The following is an 18,909-nucleotide window of genomic DNA, read 5'->3' on the forward strand; positions in this document are numbered from 1 at the left end:
CGAAGGCAGGACCAATCCCAACCAAATCAACCCAGTTAGGGCTTTGTCAAGCCGAGACTTAAAAACCTCTAGGGATGGAGATTCCACCACCTCCCTGGGTAGATGATATAGTAGACTGGTGTGGAGCTAGTCTACAGGAACTAAGCCACTCTGCATTGGACAGGGAAGGATGGAAGGAAATAGTGAGGGAGGCATCGGACACCAATGGGCGTTGAGCCCATGGTTGTTGTTGATGATGATGATGATAATGCTGCCTACCCATCAGGATGTGGGAAATGTACCATACATTTGTCCATGGGCTGGCTCAGACTGATGGAGAGTTGCCCACTAATCCCACATTGAAGCTAAAGAAGTTAGTTAAATGGAAATTTTGGTACAGCGCCAAAAGTCAGATCCGTGCAACCAGCATGGAAACTTTTTTTCTAAAGACACCATAATAGAGGCACAACTGAAATTTATATTCCAAGTTAAAAAACACAGGAAGAGAACCAATGCGGTACCCCCATGGGCTAAACAACAAAGTAGAAGAAGCAGTAGGAGACAAAAAAGAGTCCTTTAAAAAGTGGAACCAGAAAGTTGCAGCGCAGTAAAGTACCAGCGTAGACTTAGGCCTAGTGAGGAAAACAGAAAGGAGCATAAACTCTGTCAAATGAAGTATAAACATATAATTCAGAAGGCCAAAAAAGAATTTGAAGAACAGCAAGCCAAAGACTCAAAAAGCAATAGCAAACATGTTAAGTACCTCAGAAGCAGGCGACCAGCTAAACAATCTGTGGGGCCACTGGACGATCGAGATGCTAAAGGAGCACTAAAGAACAAAAAGGCCATGGTGGAAAAACTAAGTCTTCACAGCTGAGGATGTGAGGGAGATTCTCATATCTGAGCCATTCTTCTTAGGTTAAAAATATGAGGAACTGTCCCAGATTGAGGTGGCATTAGAGGAGATTTTGGAACAAGCTGATAAACTAAACAGTAATAAGTCACCAGGATCAGATGGTATTCACCTAAAAGTTCTGAAGGAATTCAAACTTGAAATTGCAGAACTACTAACCATAGTTTGTAACCTACCACTTAAATCAGCTTCTATACCAAATGACTGGAGAATAGCTAACGTGATGCCAATTATTCAAAAAAGGCTCCGGAATTGATCCTGGCATTTACAGCCTAGTAAGCACAATACTCCAAGGCTGCATCTAGACTGGCAAGTTTTTCCGCAAAAGCACCTGCTTTTGCACAAAAACTTGCCAGCTGTCTACACTGGCCACTTGATTTTGCGCAAAAGCACTGGGCTACGTCTACACTGGCCCCTTTTCCGGAAGGGGCATGTAAATTTCATGAGTCGTAGTAGGGAAATGCGCGGGGGATTTAAATATCCCCCGCGGCATTTAAATAAAAATGTCCGCCGCTTTTTTCCGGCTTTTAAAAAAGCCGGAAAAGAGCATCTAGACTGGCCCCGATCCTCCGGAAAAAGTGCCCTTTTCCGGAGGATCTTATTCCTACTTCACTTTTTCCGGAGGATCGGGGCCAGTGTAGATGCTCTTTTCCGGCTTTTTTAAAAGCCAGAAAAAAGCGGCGGACATTTTTATTTAAATGCCGCGGGGGATATTTAAATCCCCCGCGCATTTCCCTACTACGACTCATGAAATTTACATGCCCCTTCTGGAAAAGGGGCCAGTGTAGACGTAGCCCTGATGTTCTACTGTCCGAAATCAGTGCTTCTTGCACAAATGCTTTGACGTTCCCGTTCAGGCAAAAGCCCTTTTCTGGAAATGTTTTTGTGCAAGAGGGCCAGTGTAGACAGCTAAAAACTGTTTTGCGCAAAAAAGCCCCGATGGCGAAAATAGCGATTGGGGCTTTCTTACGCAAAACCACGTCTAGATTGGCACGGATGCTTTTCCGCAAAAAATGCTTTTGTGGAAAAGCGTCCGTGCCAATCTAGACGCTCTTTTCCACAAATGCTTTTAACGGAAAAACTTTTCCGTTAAAAGCATTTGCGGAAAATCATGCCAGTCTAGACGTAGCCCAACTGAAGCTTAATCAGCACAGAGTAGAGTGAAAGAATTACTTCTCGTGTCTTGCTTACAACACTCCTGTTAATGCATCCCAGAATGATGTTTCCTTTTTTTTATTTTATTTTGCAATAGTGTCACACTGTTGACTCATATTGGAATAATTGTGGATAGTTCTCTGAAAACATCCACTCAATGTGCAGCAGCAGTCAAAAAAGCAAACAATGTTGGGAATAATTAAGAAATAAATAAATAATAAGACAGAAATTATCATATTGTCGCTATATAAATCCATGATATGCCCACATCTACATGCAGATGTGGTCGCCCCATCTCAAAAAAGATATATTAGAATTGGAAGAGGCTCAGAAAAGGATAACAAAAATGATTAGGGGAATAGAATGACTGCCATATGAGGAGAGATTAATAATATTGGGACTTTTCAACTTAGAAAAGAGATTACCAAGGGGGAATATGATAGAGATAAATATAGATATAAAATCATGATTGGTATGGAGAAAGTAAATAAGAAAGGGTTATTTACTCTCTCTCTCATAACACAGGGTGTCATCAAATGATATTAATAGGCAGCAGATTTAAAACAAACAAAAGGAAGTATTTTTTCACACAACACACAGTCATCCTGTGGAACTCCTTGCCACATGATGTTGTGAAGACCAAGACAGTAACAGACTTTTAAAAAGATCTAGATACATTCACGGAGGATTGGTCCATCAGCATCTATTAGCCAAAATGGGCAGGAATGGTGTCCCTAGCCTCTGTTTGCCAGCAGCTGAGAATGGGCAACAGGGTATGGATCACCTGATGATTGTGTTTTCTGTTCATTCTCTCTGGGGAACCTGGCATTGGCCACTGTCAGAAGACAGGACACTGGGCTAGATGGACCTTTGCTCTGACCCTGTATGGCCTTAAGCATCCTACCAGCTTAGGTCTTGGTTTTGGAGCTGCTCCATGTGTGGCCCTTCCCTGTTCCAAAGACGCACATTGCGTTCTCCACCTGTCTCCTCCCAAAGCAGGTGGCAGACTGTTTCATCTGGGATTGCAGACAAACACATGGCTCCTGCAAGTCTGGTTTTAACTTTTGTGAGTGTTAAACATGGAAATAGCAAGGAGCCAAACCACCCTCTCCAAAATACCCCCCAGCAAATCATGTGCTCTCTTTCCAGCTAAAGGCACAGTGAGGAGGAACCGATCCATTTTCCCTGTCCCTCTGCCATTGGAGGATGAGATGCAAGAATTCCCTGAGGTCTTTGCTGATTTTCTGTATTTCCACTGGTTGCGTCAGTCTGTCTTTATTTTGTTTCTCCCATACAAAAAGAGGAAAGTGACCTAGCAGGCTTTTCTAGTAGAAGAGCTCACAGATTTGCTTTAATCTCCCAGTGTCACTACAGTTAATTTCCATAGTGCAGTAACACGAAGAGTCCACATGACCCTAATGCATCTTTAGCCACTCTTCTGCAGGTCTTCACCAATTCCAGAAACAATGCTTCTGCTGAGCTCTTCTGGGAGCAGAGATGCAGAGAAGCACAGAACCTATGAACTCCCCAGCAGTTCGAGTTCAATGCTTTACACCCAGCAAGGAGCGACACTTCAGTTCACTTGTGACCCTGGCATAGAACATTGGGAGTCATGAGATGCGAGTGATAGTCCTGAGTTAGGCACTGCCCTGCTCTCCAGCTTTGGAATTTAACTTCACCTTTTGTATCCCCTCCCATCCCTCATTTGCCTTGTCTATTTGCTGTGCATTGGTACAGCACCCAGTGTAATGGGCCTCTGTCCTGTGCATTTGTACAGCACCCAGCGCAATTGGGCTCTGTCCTGTGTGTTTGTCCAGCACCCAGCGCAATGGGGCTCTGTCCTGTGTGTTTGTCCAGCACCCAGCGCAATGGGGCTCTGTCCTGTGCATTTGTCAAGCACCCAGTGTAATGGGGCTCTGTCCTGTGCGTTTGTCCAGCACCCAGCACGATGGGGCTCTGTCCTGTGCGTTTGTCCAGCACCCAGCGCAATGGGGCTCTGTCCTGTGCGTTTGTCAAGCACCCAGCGCGATGGGGCTCTGTCCTGTGCGTTTGTCAAGCACCCAGCGCAATGGAGCTCTGTCCTGTGCGTTTGTCCAGCACCCAGCGCAATGGGGCTCTGTCCTGTGTGTTTGTCCAGCACCCAGCGCAATGGGGCTCTGTCCTGTGTGTTTGTCCAGCACCCAGCGCAATGGGGCTCTGTCCTGTGCGTTTGTCAAGCACCCAGCGCGATGGGGCTCTGTCCTGTGCGTTTGTCCAGCACCCAGCACGATGGGGCTCTGTCCTGTGTGTTTGTCCAGCACCCAGCGCGATGGGGCTCTGTCCTGTGCGTTTGTCCAGCACCCAATGCAATGGGGCTCTGTCCTGTGCGTTTGTCCAGCACCCAGCATGATGGGGCTCTGTCCTGTGCGTTTGTCCAGCACCCAATGCAATGGGGCTCTGTCCTGTGTGTTTGTCCAGCACCCAGCACGATGGGGCTCTGTCCTGTGTGTTTGTCCAGCACCCAGCGCGATGGGGCTCTGTCCTGTGCGTTTGTCCAGCACCCAATGCAATGGGGCTCTGTCCTGTGCGTTTGTCCAGCACCCAGCATGATGGGGCTCTGTCCTGTGCGTTTGTCCAGCACCCAGCGCGATGGGGCTCTGTCCTGTGTGTTTGTCCAGCACCCAGTGCGATGGGGCTCTGTCCTGTGTGTTTGTCCAGCACCCAGCGCCATGGGGCTCTGTCCTGTGTGTTTGTCCAGCACCCAGCGCAATGGGGCTCTGTCCTGTGCGTTTGTCCAGCACCCAGCGCAATGGGGCTCTGTCCTGTGCGTTTGTCCAGCACCCAGCACAATGGGGCTCTGTCCTGTGTGTTTGTACAGCACCCAGCGCAATGGGGCTCTGTCCTATGCGTTTGTACAGCACCCAGCACAATGGGGCTCTGTCCTGTGTGTTTGTACAGCACCCAGCGCAATGGGGCTCTGTCCTGTGTGTTTGTACAGCACCCAGCACAATGGGGCTCTGTCCTGTGTGTTTGTACAGCACCCAGCACGATGGGGCTCTGTCCTGTGTGTTTGTCCAGCACCCAGCGCGATGGGGCTCTGTCCTGTGTGTTTGTCCAGCACCCAGCGCAATGGGGCTCTGTCCTGTGCGTTTGTCCAGCACCCAGCGCAATGGGGCTCTGTCCTGTGCGTTTGTCCAGCACCCAGCGCAATGGGGCTCTGTCCTGTGCGTTTGTCCAGCACCCAGCGCAATGGGGCTCTGTCCTGTGCGTTTGTCCAGCACCCAGCGCAATGGGGCTCTGTCCTGTGCGTTTGTCCAGCACCCAGCGCAATGGGGCTCTGTCCTGTGTGTTTGTACAGCACCCAGCGCAATGGGGCTCTGTCCTGTGTGTTTGTCCAGCACCCAGCGCAATGGGGCTCTGTCCTGTGTGTTTGTACAGCACCCAACGCGATGGGGGCATTTAGTGCTATGAATTCTGCTGAATACTAAGCAGGTTTTTGCATAGCATTGTAAAGGTAAGTGCTATCATGTGATTGCTAAGATGGAGAAACTGAGGCCCTGAGAAGTGAGTGATCTCCCTAGGTCACACAGCTGATTCAGTGCAGAGTCTGGAGTAGATACTAGGTCTGCTGATTGGACAATGCAGCCTCTCCACTACGTTAGCAAAAGAATCTTCCCTGACCCTGCATCACAAGCTCAAACTGTGAGTTGTTTTCTAGGTGCAAAAACATTCCTCCTACTTGGATGATGATTATTTCCCTGCATTAAAGAAGCGCCCAGAGGCCAATAGAATCATCAGCTTTTTGCTGAAACCCTTTATTGATGTATTGCTGAGACAAGAAGGACCAAAAGTCTCCCAAGAGAGCCCACTGACATGAGATTTCCAGTCCCCTTATACAGGTCAGGCCAGAGTTTAAAGTAAGGTAGGAGGGGGAGCTCCTCTTCCTCTCCATGGTCTGGCTGCAGTGCCTCTTCTTGGATAGGTAGTGCCACTTCCTCGCTGGCTGGCATGTGGACTTTCTGGCCACTTTCCATCTCCTTTGGAGCCTGGTACAGATCCACTAACTACAGAAGGTTTTGATAAGGTCTGGAGAAGCTCCCACATTTTGGGCCTTTCTCCAAATCAAACCCAATCGGCAAACCCAAGTGTGGGATGGAACACACTCCGCTGAACTGGTTTCAAGCTGACAGCGGACCCAGCTGAGGCTGTGTGTTGGCCATCTCTGTTAGTTGCTGGCAGGAACTGCGCCACAGAAGCATTTGGGTAGAAGAAGAAAAGCAGTTAGATTTAAATAAAAGAAAATCCTTCATGCAGGGGCTCTTATATGATCCAGCCAATTGTGGAGCCCTTGTGCTATTGCTGTCAGCTCTCTAGCAAGCCAAGGGTTAATTTTGGTGTGGCTTTTGTTCTCGTGATTCTGAATAGGGCAGCTACCAGCTGCTCAGAAATAACTTTGGCTCTTCAAATTTCAAGACCAATACCATCATTGGCCATCCAAGCCCTCCCCTTTGGCCACTGCAGATAATGGGAATCACAGATCTTTAAACTGCTCTGGGGAATAGGGTACCCACAATTTGAGGGTGTTTTAAATGTTTTGTTCTTAACCCCAGTTGAGCCCATTTTGTACAAAATATAAAATGAAATTGCCACGATCTTAAACCTTTCTGCTTGGAAATCTTGGATTTTGGAGCACAAATGGTTTGATTATAAGTGAAAGATGGTTTTGAAATCTGAAATTAAATAGCTGGCATGTTTTCCCCTCCAACAGCATTGGGCAGGGGACAGAAATGCCTCTGCCATTTCTTCATCCTTTTCCCTCTGAGCTGGGGAGAAGGAAGGGATTATAGAGCTCAACCCAAGCTAGCAACATCTGCAAGTGCAGGCTCTCAGCTAATTTGCAGCAGCGGGCGAAGACCAAACCATTGTTCCAATGCAACCCAGTGTGAGTCAATGGACGCAAGCTGAAACTGGCAGTCCAGAGACCTGCTTGTTGAGTGACTTGTTGAGTGACCTTGGGGGAGTCACTTAAGGCAAAATATTCAAAGCAGCCACTCGGTTTGGATTCCTTAATTTTCAGTGCTCGGAATGAGACTCTCGGGGCCCGCGTTAAAGAGGAGTTGAGCGCTGTGGGTGAGCAGGACCTAGGGATCTCGGGCAGGATGCTCAATATACCAGACAGGCTAACAGGCATCAGCATTGCTGAGTGTCGCAAGCGGACACTCTGAGATCTTTGCAAAAATGTCTCATGGCTGTTATTACAATTATGAATCAGACGAGCCAGGAGATTGGCACCTGGCCTGGGGAGCTGCTCCTTGGGACTCCGGGCATGGTTCCTAATTAGCCCATCTCCTGTTGTGGTTTGCTGTGACCGGGGTTGTGTGCATGTTGCTAGTTCTGTCAAACCAGGCCGGATTAAGGAAAGGCTCTGTCAGGCTGGCAGCGCTACGGATGTCTGCCAAAAGTCAGGGGAATTCTCCCCCACCCCTCGAAGAAAAAATGGCTTTTCCAGGTTTTTGCTTTGCCTGCAAACCCGGCTCTCCTTCCATTCGGAAGCACCGATGCAAAAGCACACTGCTTGGGGAGATGACATTGGACCTTCCATGATGCAGAGAACAAGGCTGCCCCAGCTCCAGATTTTGATGCCAAAATGGTTCCTGCAAACCTGGAAGCCTCAGGGGTTTCTGTCTATGGCAAGGCAGCCTGGCTCCCAGTGAATAACCATAATGCAGTCTCCTCTGAGGACAGAGCCCTCTTTTTTATATTTATATATATACTTTTGTGCTTTTTAATGAATTGGACCCTGTGTTCATGCCAGGCATTTGGCCATTTGCCTTGCCTGGCTTTTACAAACCATTAGAGCTGGCTTTATTCTGCTTTCCTACAGTCCTGACATTGGAAAATGTGTATATTGAGAAAGGGCAAGGGAAGGGAAAGGAGAAAAGAAAGCAAAGCAAAGCAAAGAGTAAATTCACTTCCTCAAGTCTTGTCTTACAGTGATATCAGGGACAGGAGAGTTTTGCAAACCTAACCCCTTAACCTCAGGTGCTGGGATTAAAGAGAGAGAGAGAGAGTGTGTGTGGGGGGGGGGGGGGGAGGGGGGGCTGTTTCCCTCCTTTTGATGGCGTAAATGAGGAAGCTGTGGACTTGCAGGGTACTGGAAAGACATATGTGCTTCATTATCTGGATTCCTTGTATTGTTTCAGCTTGTCATTGCTGGCTGGGAACATACAGCCTTGAGCTGTTCCCATTTTTAAAATGCACTTTTTCTGCCCCGGATTATTGCCAAGTGGAGATTTAAGAACACTATTACTTTTATGGGGGCTATTAAGGGTTATTAGATCCCATTAGAGCAAACTATGCTCTTTTGTAACAAGGAAAAAAAACCCTTTTCTAGATTTTTGAACAATCATACACACAGATTTAAACACGATGGCACGTTCCTATATACCCACACACATTTGCATTATATCTTAGTCCAATGGGAGTGTTCTTTGTTGTTTTTTAAAATGTCCTAATAGACTCCCTTAAAGATCATATTCTACTTGCATAACTTTAAAGCCAGTCCAAACGGTCCTTGAAAGCCAGGTGTGTTGGCTGTTATGACATGATGGTCTAACTAGGGATGATGGGGGGAAGGGATCTGAAATCCATAGAAAGCAATCCCTTTTTATTGGATTCAGATGAGTCCCCTAATGCGAGTCATTGTGAGCCCAAGGAAATCTCCTACAAAGTCAATGGAAGCCTTTATACAGGAGTTGAATAAGGCCCAATATTACCATAGGGGGGTTGCTTCATACTATAGGCAGAAGCTGCCAGTAATGATGGATGCAAACAATACCAGTTCCTGGCAGGCTCGGACTTCTTAAAGATAGGGTGAACCAGTTTGGATGAAAATGTAGACCTGGCTCACCCCCAAACCTTTGCCTTCGTTCAGCTCTAAACCTCACACCTTGCTCTATAATGTGCCGGACCAAAACCCCACATCTGGAGATGCCCCACATTTTGCAGAAATGCAGCTCCATGCCCCTCTGCTTTGCAGCTCAGACCCAGCCCTTCTCCAACCATTTTGCCCATTGCTTGTTTTCCTCACATTAAACTGAAAAGAAAAAAAGGAGACCAGAAAAGAGGTTAAAAAAATTTAAAATGAATGGAGATTGCCTATCTCCAAGAACTGGAAGGGTCCTTGAAAGGTCATCAAGTCCAGTCCCCTGCCTTCACAGCAGGACCAAGTACCATCCCTGACACATTTTTGCCCCAAATGGCCTATGCAAGAATTGAATTCATAACCCTAGGTTTAGCAGGCCAATGCTCAAACCACTGAGCTATCCCTCCCCCCTAGGTATCTCAACAGAGCAAAGAATTCTCCATTCTCCACTCTGAAAGCACTACCCCTACCTTGCTTCCTGCACCCCCACCTCTGCCCTGACTCCTGCACTCCCCATCCCCTGCCCTGACTCCCCCCCCCCCAACTCCTGCCTTAGAGAGAGGGAAGCTCCTCCATCACCCCATCAGCATCATGCCCTGCAACCAGCATTTCCAATAGCCCAGCCCTAGGACAGGTCAAAGGTGTCCTGAGCTGTGGTTTCTATGGTCTGTTTTAGGAACAATGGCATAGATCTTCCTGAAGAACATTGAGGGTTTTTTTTTTTTGGCATCACCATGGGGAGATGACTAAGGGCTGCCACAGGAGAGGGAAAAACAAACAGAAAAGAATTAAAGGGGCCGGAGATGCAGTTCTAAAGCAAAAGGTATAAATCAGTCAGCCCTTCCCTTCCCCGGGCTGTCTTGCCGCCAACACATGAACTACATTCCCTTTTAGGATAAGACTTTGGCATGGATGGCAGAATGCACTAATGCTCCATCGTGTTACTGCCACAGAGCATTGATTGGCAAGATGATACACCCTCAGGAAAACCTTGGAGGAAGTGAGTTGCATGCCATTGCTGGGTAGGAGGGTGGGAGGTGTCCTGGCCTGGGGAAGCTGTTTTGTGGGGAAGCATGCTAAAAATTGAGAGATTAATGAGTTCCCAGAGCATAAAACAAACCCAGAATTAGAGGTAATTGTTCAATATATATATATTCCTCAAGCAAGCTACCTGTAGGGGATTTGTGTAGGAAGGAATCCAGTTCCTTGATTTCCCCTCCCTTTGAAAGGCTGACTTAATAAAGCAATTAGCCACATGAAGAGGCAAAGAGCAGAATTCTTATGTATGTTGTTTGCTTTTCTTTTCTTGGAGACATGTGCCAGAGAAGGCAGTGGGAAGAGCAGGGTGGCTTTGCCTGGCTTTCATATCTGTGCTTGCTTAGCTCAGTAATTTTTGTTGTTGTTGTTGAACTCTGAAATTGTTGGGCCTTAGCTAGGGAAAATAGTGCCTTTTTCCAATTTTCAGCGTGGTCAAACCAGCTGAACTCAACTGAAAAGTAGTGTAGACATAGATGAATACCTTTTCCTCAATATTAGCAGGTGGAGTTAGAGCCAGGGTAGCTGGTTTGAGCTAGCTTGATAGAATAAAACAAGATTGAGGTGTGCGCCGAAGGCTTGTCTTCACTTACCTTGAGATCAGTGTTCTAGAGATGGATCTCCTGGGGTTTGATTTAGCAGGTCTAGTAAAGACCCATTAAATTGACCCCTGATGGCACCCTGTTGACCCTGGTACTCCAGTGGGTCATGAGGAGTAAGGGAAATCAATGGGAAAGTTTCTCCTGTCAACCTCCCATAGTGGGGATGCCACAGAAATTTGACCTTAGGTACATGCTACGCTATTCTTGTAGCTGTAGTTGTGTATCTTGGGTGGACTTTGTCCCATAGTGTAGACCTAGCCTGAGAAGAAAATAGGCATGAATGAGTAAGCTTCTTCCACACTCTCCAGCCCTGACATTGAGGAACCACTGAGAGGGAAGTCTAGTCTCTGTGGGCCATTCAACTTTGGCCTTTCTATCAGAGTGTCCAAGCACCATCATATTGACGGACTGATTATATTAGTGGTGTCAGTTCTGCTTGAATCCCAGTTTCAGGCCTAATCCTGCAGTTCCCCCAAACCCACTTAATGCAGTGGGATAAGCCTTCAGTTCATTGCTGGTTTTAATTGCAAAGTTCCCTCGTGAAAACTGACAAAATGGCTCTTGGAAACGTCAGGATTTTGCAGATTAATGACATACAGCAAACTGTATAATGCTGTATTTAAAAAGAACTAGAAAGCTGGCTGCTTGGACGGTAATTCTTTGCTTTCTTTTGGAAGAGAAATGTTTAGTTTTGAAGGAGCCTCTTTTTTTCTGGTGAAGCTTCCAAATATCTCCTGTCTCAAGCATGTCACTTTCTGATATTCTCACACTCACTGCCTGGAGATTGTCTATCTTCGGCCTTCCAGCTCCACATTATATAAGGTCTCTCAGTTTCCAGTGAGACTGTTATGCAAACCTGATTGCTATAACTGGTTCAGCTTTATATCTTTATTACTGAAGCACTGGCAGTCGTGTATCCCTAAAGAAATAATTGCTCTTATTAAACTGGCTGAGTCATGACCTGAAGTAGGTGTAACCCACTGATCTTTGAATGTTATTTGTCTCCTCCTGCACCTTGGTCCACAGAGGACAGAAGTCAGGTACTGCTCTTGGCTTGACAGCTTTACTCTTTAGCTCAAACTAGAGAGACTCACACTTTCAGCTTTGGAAGTAGGAACGGGGCATGGACGTTTCAGAAAAGGAGAGCAGGACTCAGAACTAGCAAAGGCAATCGGAGACAGCAAGCAGAGATGTGGGCGGGGCAGAGTTCTGCAGGATATTGAGTATGATGAGGAGAAACTTGATCTTGATTTGGCTAGCAAGGGGAAGCCAATTAAGGGTTTGCCTTCACTACCTGCTGGATAAATGGGGCAGCAACTGATCCAAGTGAGGTTGATTTATTGAATTTGATATAGACATGATAAATCAACTGCCGATCACTCTCCCTTCAACTCTGGTTCTCCACCATAATGAGAACTGCAAAAGGAGTGGATGGGAGAATGTCTCCTGTTGATGCACCACAGTGAAGACACTGCAACAAGTAGACCTAAGTGCATTGACTTCAGTGACGCTATTCGGGTCGTTGAAGTTGTTGTAACTTCGACTGATCTCCCCCCCATACTGTAGACCTGCCCCAAGAGAGACAAATAGGGGAGTGACATGAGCTGGACTTGTGAATAGGAAAGAGGGAATGTCTGACAGGTGGGACATGACAAAGGAGGTGGAAGAGAGACATGAGGCTTGGGAATGAGGGAGGCAATGAATAATTTCTTTATTTATAATGTGGTAATATCTAGAAGCCAGGACCCCATTGTCCAGGGTGCTTAGGTGACCACATGGGAAGTGTGAAAAACTGGGAAAGAAAGAGGGATAATAATTGCCTATATAAGGCAAAGCTCCTAATAGTGGCACAGTTCCAAGAATATCAGGATATCTGGTCACCCCAAGGGAACGGTACATATGTCTGTTATCTCTTCTCTTATACTTAGATTGTAAATTCCTTGAGGCAGGAGCCATTTTTAAATCTGTATCTTCTCAGTGCCTAGCACTGTGAAGTCCTGGCCTATCTCTATGGTCTACATAAGAACATAGGCACATGCCTATGCCTACATAAGAACGGCCATACTGGATCAGACCAAAGGTCCATCTAGCCCAGTATCCTGTCTGCTGACAGTGGCCAATATCAGATGCCCCAGAGGGAGGGATCACAACAGGTGATCCTCATGTGATCCCTCTCCTATCATCCATTTCCATACAGAGACTAGGGACACCATTCCTACCCATCCTGGCCAATAGCCATTGATGGACCTAACCTCCAGGAATCTATTTAGCTCTTTTTTGAACCCTGTTAAAGTCCTAGTCTTCACCACATCCTCTGGCAAGGAGTTCCTCAGGTTCACTGTGCACCGAGTGAAGAAAAATTTCCTTTTGTTTGTTTTAAACCTGCTGCCTATTAATTTCATTTGGTGACCCCTAGTTCTTATATTGTGGGAATAAGTAAATAACTTTTCCTCATTCACTTTTTCCACACCACTTATGATTTAGGAAAAACTTCCTAACTGTCAGGGTGGTTTAACACTGAAATAAGTTGCCTATGGAGATTGTGGAATCTCCATCTCTTGAGATATTTAAGAACAGGCTAGACAGACATCTATCAAGGATGGTCTAGATGGTACTGGGTCCTGCCATGGGGGCAGGGGACTGGACTCGATGAACCCCTCGAGGTCATTTACAGTTCTAGTGTTCTATAACTTCTCTGACTTGAAATTTTATAGACCTCTATCATACCCCCCCTTATTCTCCTCTTTTCTAAGCTGAAAAGTCCAAGTCTTTTTAATCTCTCTTCAGGGTTCCTAGGCCAGGGAAATACAAGTAAACAATAATAATAGTAATTACATCACAGAGAGACGGTCCTACCCCCAAAAACTTACAATCTAAAACTATAGATGAATGCAACAAACTCATGATGAGAGGCCAAGGGACCCTGAGAGTCTCTAACGCAGCAGACACCACTAATGCAAAATACTCCACAAGTTCCCAAAATGGTATACAAAAAGGGTTTAAAATCTCCCGTTCTACATGTTGGAAAAAATCCCCACTGCTGGCCAGTGTGTGAGCTGAGAGGAATAACAGCTGGGCAAGTCAGTGCACCCAGGAGCTGTAGCTGCTTTCACCCTGGAATGGAGCAAACTCCGGGAACCTCTCCCAGTGTTAATTGTGGTGGTTTTTTTTTCCAGGAATGGGAGGGGAATGGAAAACTGCACTGAGAAAAACCAACAAGGGCCTGAAATTCAAAGCTGAGGAAATTCGCAATGGGAAATCTAGTTGAGACAGCTGTGCTGAGGGTGACCTAACTCAGGGCTGACCGATCAACTTCCATTATGTAATATTTTGCTTTGATGGGCCATAAAAATGAATTTTTGGTCCAGTCCTTGCTCCTGACACCTGCTAAATCTGCGTCTTTCAAGGTGGAGCTGTCAAGGGCAGTGCGGCGTCGGATACTGTACAAACACATGTGGATTTAATTGTTGAGAACCAAGCAGATCCTGCACAGAAGCTGTATTTACGGAGGCCCTGACCGATTTTTCAGGATGTGTTTCTATGCATGTGCTAGGACAGTGTTAGAAAACGCAGCAGAATCATAGATGATCACCAGTTAATGCCAATTATGCCTAAAGCAATGGCTCTCAGCCTTTCCAGACGACTGTACCCCTTTCTGGAGCCTGATTTGTTTTGGTCACCCCCAAGTTACACCTCACTTAAAAACTACTCACTTACAAAATCAGACACCAGAATACAAGTGTCACAGCACCTTATTATTGAAAAATTGCCAGTGTCCTCATTTTTATCATATAATTATAAGCTAAATACATTTGAATGTCAATATTGTACTTATATTTCAGCATATGGTACACAGCGCTGTCGTTGTCTGTGTGAAATTTCAGTGTGTATCGATTATGCTAGTGCTTGCTATGTAGCCTATTGTAAAACTAGGCAAATATCTAGTTGAATTGATGTCCCCTCTAGAAGATGTCTATGTAGCTTCCAGGGGTACTGGTCTAAAGCACTGTAAAAGCTCACTTCTGACTCTGACTGTATCCTTCCACTCCCCAGAGTCATAGAAAATACCCCCTTTTAGATCAAAGCAGGAGGTGAGAAAAGGTTTCAGACAGTTTATTTTATTAAGAAGCCCCCAGGACAGAGCTTTGCCAATTTCATGCAGCGCACTACTGCCCACAGTACTCACACCAACCTGACCGACGGGGCCTGGACAATCCAGCTGCAAGGGCCCAGAATAAGACATGCATAGGCAAACGCTGTGCTGCACCTCCACTGAGCTGCCTGGATTTAGGGCCAGCAGGGGCCTGCTGTGGTCACTAGTGTAATTTAGAGCAGCCCTGAGGGCCATTTTAATGTATGGCAGCCGTTCCCAGTTCCCTGTGGGTTGTGCAATGCTTGGAATCAAGGGAGAATATAATGCTCGTTGCTATGGACACATCATCCTTACCCCTGACGTGGTCCTTCCCAGGATCCTGGCACAACTGGTATGCCGGGAGCTCCAAGAAGGGCAGCATAAAGCCATGTCTGGCAACTCTACGACACTCTCTTCTGATTCTTTATTGGTCCTGTATGTCTCTGAGACAATGTACAGGGGCTGGTACGAGAGCCAGACGTTGCTCCTCTACATATAAAGGCCTGGGTGAAATGACGTGCCCTCTAGGAAGGAATGAAGCAGCCGGTCTGAAACCTGAACCCTACAGAACAAATCTGGGGAAAGGCCTTCTCCAGTTTAAACTCCAGGGAGGGTTCTGAGGCGAGGAATCACAGGAGGTGTTTAAGAAAGGAGGAGGGGCAGCAGCCATAGGGGCATGATGCCAGGGTAACCCCCAGCACTCCAGAAAAGAGCCCCACTGCTTCTCACGGGGGGACATCACGCCAGGAACATCTCGTTCCCATAGCTGAACTCTAAAGGGCAGCACAGACCATTCAGCCAGTGCATTCAACCACCCATGTTCGTCTCTGAAGTGGCTGGTCAAAGGCAGGCCTGGCTTCGGGATTTTTTGCTTTGCAGGATCCAAACCCCTCAATTCTTGCTTCCCACCAAGCCAATCTCTTTAAATCCTCCTGCCTACCCAGATAATTCCTTGTAATCCACCTGCCCCCCCCACACCAAGTCCGTCACCTTTCTCCCCCCTCTTCCTCTCATTTCCAGTGCCTGAGAGAACAACTAGATTCCACCCATTTATCTCCTATCCCCATGCCCCCATGGTAATGGTGGGAGCATCCCAGGAATTTATAGTCTGCTCCAACTGGGTTTCAAGGTCCCATACCTGCCTCTAGTGGTCTGTACAGACCACACTACATGCTACTTGGTGTGGTCTGACTGGCAATGCTACATTCTTGTATTATCCATTGTTTCCTCCTCTCTCCTGACATAGGTCAGTTGTTTTGTACTTTAGCCTTTTAATGAAATGAAAAACAACTGGTAGTAAGGAGAACGGCCGGCTGCGACCAGTTTCCAGTGGAGGACTTGGAGAGCAGATCTTTGGAAAGGGAAGAGAGAACAAATAAAGTCATTCGGCTTGGGCAAGTAAATATTCTGCCACTGATACCCAGAAGGGATCAGCTTGTTTTAAATAAACTCACAAAGCTCCCTGAAATAAAACACAATGTTTTAAAATGGCAGAGATTAATTTTCTGACTTCAAAGTGGTATTAATGCAGGGTTTCACTACGGTTTCCTGTGCAAGTAGTTTCCCCCCCGAGCTATGATTTCAAGAATCCGCCTTGTTTTAAAGCTGGCATTTGCTGCAGCTGCAGACCTGGAGTATTTTCTATCCCCTCTGAGTGCTGGAACGCTATCCAACAATTAAACCACAACCCTGAAACAATCAAACATCTGTTTGGAGACAGGCTGCTCCGTGACTGACATCCTCCTGCCAGTGCAAACGCTGGCGCTGAGTGATTCCTGTCCTCTGTGTGTGGGTTTACATGTGTGTCTGTGCACACACGCACATGTGCATGCTGGGTGCATGTTTATTGATCTATGGGTATATATTGTCTATGCAAACATGTTTTTCTGGGAGTGTATGCTTGGAAGCATATTTGTTGATGTGTGAATCTGGACTGGATGTATGTTTAGCGGTTCATTTGTGGAAGTGTGTTTAAATGTCCAGGCTGTGTGTGCACATGTGCGTGCATGTGTTGGGTTAGCTTCGTTTGGGGAAGAGATGGTGTTTATGGATGTGTATGTGTCTAGACTATCATGCTGTGTATTTTGTGACGTGTTGGTCTGTCGATATGTCTGTATAGTTTGTGACAGGGTATGTGTGCTGTATTTGTGTGTGGCATCAAATTGTATGTTTCTGGAAGACTGTGTATTGGTGTGTTGGGAAGATGTCGTTTTTGTTTAGGCGGCATGCATGTTTGGATGTGTTTTGGAGGTGTGTGAGAGTTGGTGTTTCCGGGGGCATGTGCTTGTATCTGTCAGTGGATGACTGGGTGTATTTCCTGATATGTGGGCAATGCGAGCATGTGCAGGCGTCTGTCTGCAGAGCTGTGCGTGTTTTACCCCTGTGGTGGATATTGCATTTTGCAGTCATCATCCAGTTCCGCTAGTGATCCAATTTGTTCTCAGGACCAGAGGCCTTGCTCACTGTGGGTTTCAGGAACAGATGGCATACTGCTGGCAGCTAAGAACAAGAGCCAGGCTCGTCCCTAGTGTAACCCCTGTCTCTAGTGTATCCTCTGAGTGTGGGGGCGGGGATTTGGGCGAAGTGAGGTGGGCCAGGGAGCTCTGCCCACAGTAGGATAGCACTTCTGACTTGCTCCAGTACCTGGAACTAGCTCTGTCCTGACAGAGCTTAAAGTCCAGCCCAGCTGTAGCCAGTGGCGGTGATCCTCTCCCCCACTACAGACCGGGGTGGGTTGTTAGCTCTGGAGCTATATTCCTACTTTGAACAAGACAACCCGCCTGGCCACAGCACCGTGACAGCACCTGCCCATTGGTCTCTTTGAGTTTTGTCAGTCCCAAAGCAGAGCTTTTCAGCTGGCATTTCTCAACAAGTCTATGGGAGTTAGGCACCCAAATCCCAGTCCAAAGGATCTAGGTGCATTATTTCCCCCTTTAGGCTCTTTTTACAATGCCAGTCTTAAGCATTTCTTCCTTGGCTCAGAGGCAGACAATGGGTTGTGCTTTGGCAGTGTTTGAGTGATTGACTATTTGGACGTGGCAGAGGTGTAACCACTGTGGGACAGAACATGCCTCTCCTCTCTCCTGGCACCGCCGAGCGAGAGACAGTAGGACTCACGCATTGGCCCATGCTATTCCTCCCATGTTTGTTGTGTGTGGACTGGGAACCAGAAGGCTCTGCTCAGAGACTTCCACCTTCCTGACAGGTAAGGAGTGAGGAGCTGAATTCAGCGCGACTTTGGAAAAGCACTTGCTCATGTAGTTATTCCCAGTGTGCCTGTCCATGGGCCTCACCGTGGTGCCTGTGATTTGCTGTCTGCCAGGTACGGAGTGGCTGCACTTTATGAGGTATGTGACAATGAGCTGACCAACACCTGATAGGCTACACTCACAGTGACACTTTTGATTGGCTGAGTTGGAACTGCTGCTAGTACTAACGTCCAGCATTCCCTATAAGCTGAGTGCATGGGTGACCACCCAGGAGAGATTTGGGTGCTGCCGAGCTGATTAGCTGGGTGCCCACAACTGCCCAAAGGCAAGTAGCATGTGTTTATCTTGGTGGTGCACATCTGCACTTGCCTTGGTGCACATAACAAAATTTCATCCACACAGCGATGGAAAAAATTTGAAGGAACACTGCTGAAGTCCAGTCCAAACAGAAAAAGGGGGGATCTTTCCCAGCAAAAGTCCACCATTCTAGAACTATCTTCTCCCCTCCACTGATCACATCCTTAGCATCCTTCAGTGCAAAGCTCAGGAAAAGATGAGTCTCCCTTTAATTGGGGCTCCATTGCATGCTGCAGGTTGCGTGTGTGCGGCGGGGTGTGGTGGATAATGAAAGACATATTGTTTCTTTTGCTCAGCTGCTGTTTGGGTTAGATACCATGGCACACTGCCTTGTATTTATAATTGTGCTTTATGTACATTTTGTGAAGGCATTGAGAGGCCCGTGGGTGCCAATCAATTAAAAACCGCCACTGCTGCTAATAACATTAATTAAGCTCGCCCTGGGCTCATAATAACCCTGGCAGATTTGTAGAACCTTTGAAGGAACCAGAAAGTCTCCTCTCTCAGCAGGTTTATTTCAATGCTGCTCATCCTATTTGCTCCTCTCCAGCTTTACCCTCTGCCTTGCAGGCACTGGTGAAAACTGCTCCTAGAGCTGTTCTGGTTCCCAGTCCATTTTCCTG

The 18,909-nt window shown here is 46.9% G+C and overlaps 1 long non-coding RNA gene across 1 annotated transcript in view; it reads right to left on the bottom strand.

The window, feature by feature from the left end:
• The window catches only part of LOC112545140 (uncharacterized), a 177,303-nt gene that overhangs the window by 138,875 nt on the left and 19,519 nt on the right, over nt 1–18,909 (bottom strand). The gene's annotated exons all lie outside the window — the stretch shown is intronic.

The sequence above is a fragment of the Pelodiscus sinensis genome, chromosome 23 (assembly GCF_049634645.1).
Source record: "Pelodiscus sinensis isolate JC-2024 chromosome 23, ASM4963464v1, whole genome shotgun sequence".
NCBI classification, from domain to species: domain Eukaryota; kingdom Metazoa; phylum Chordata; order Testudines; family Trionychidae; genus Pelodiscus; species Pelodiscus sinensis.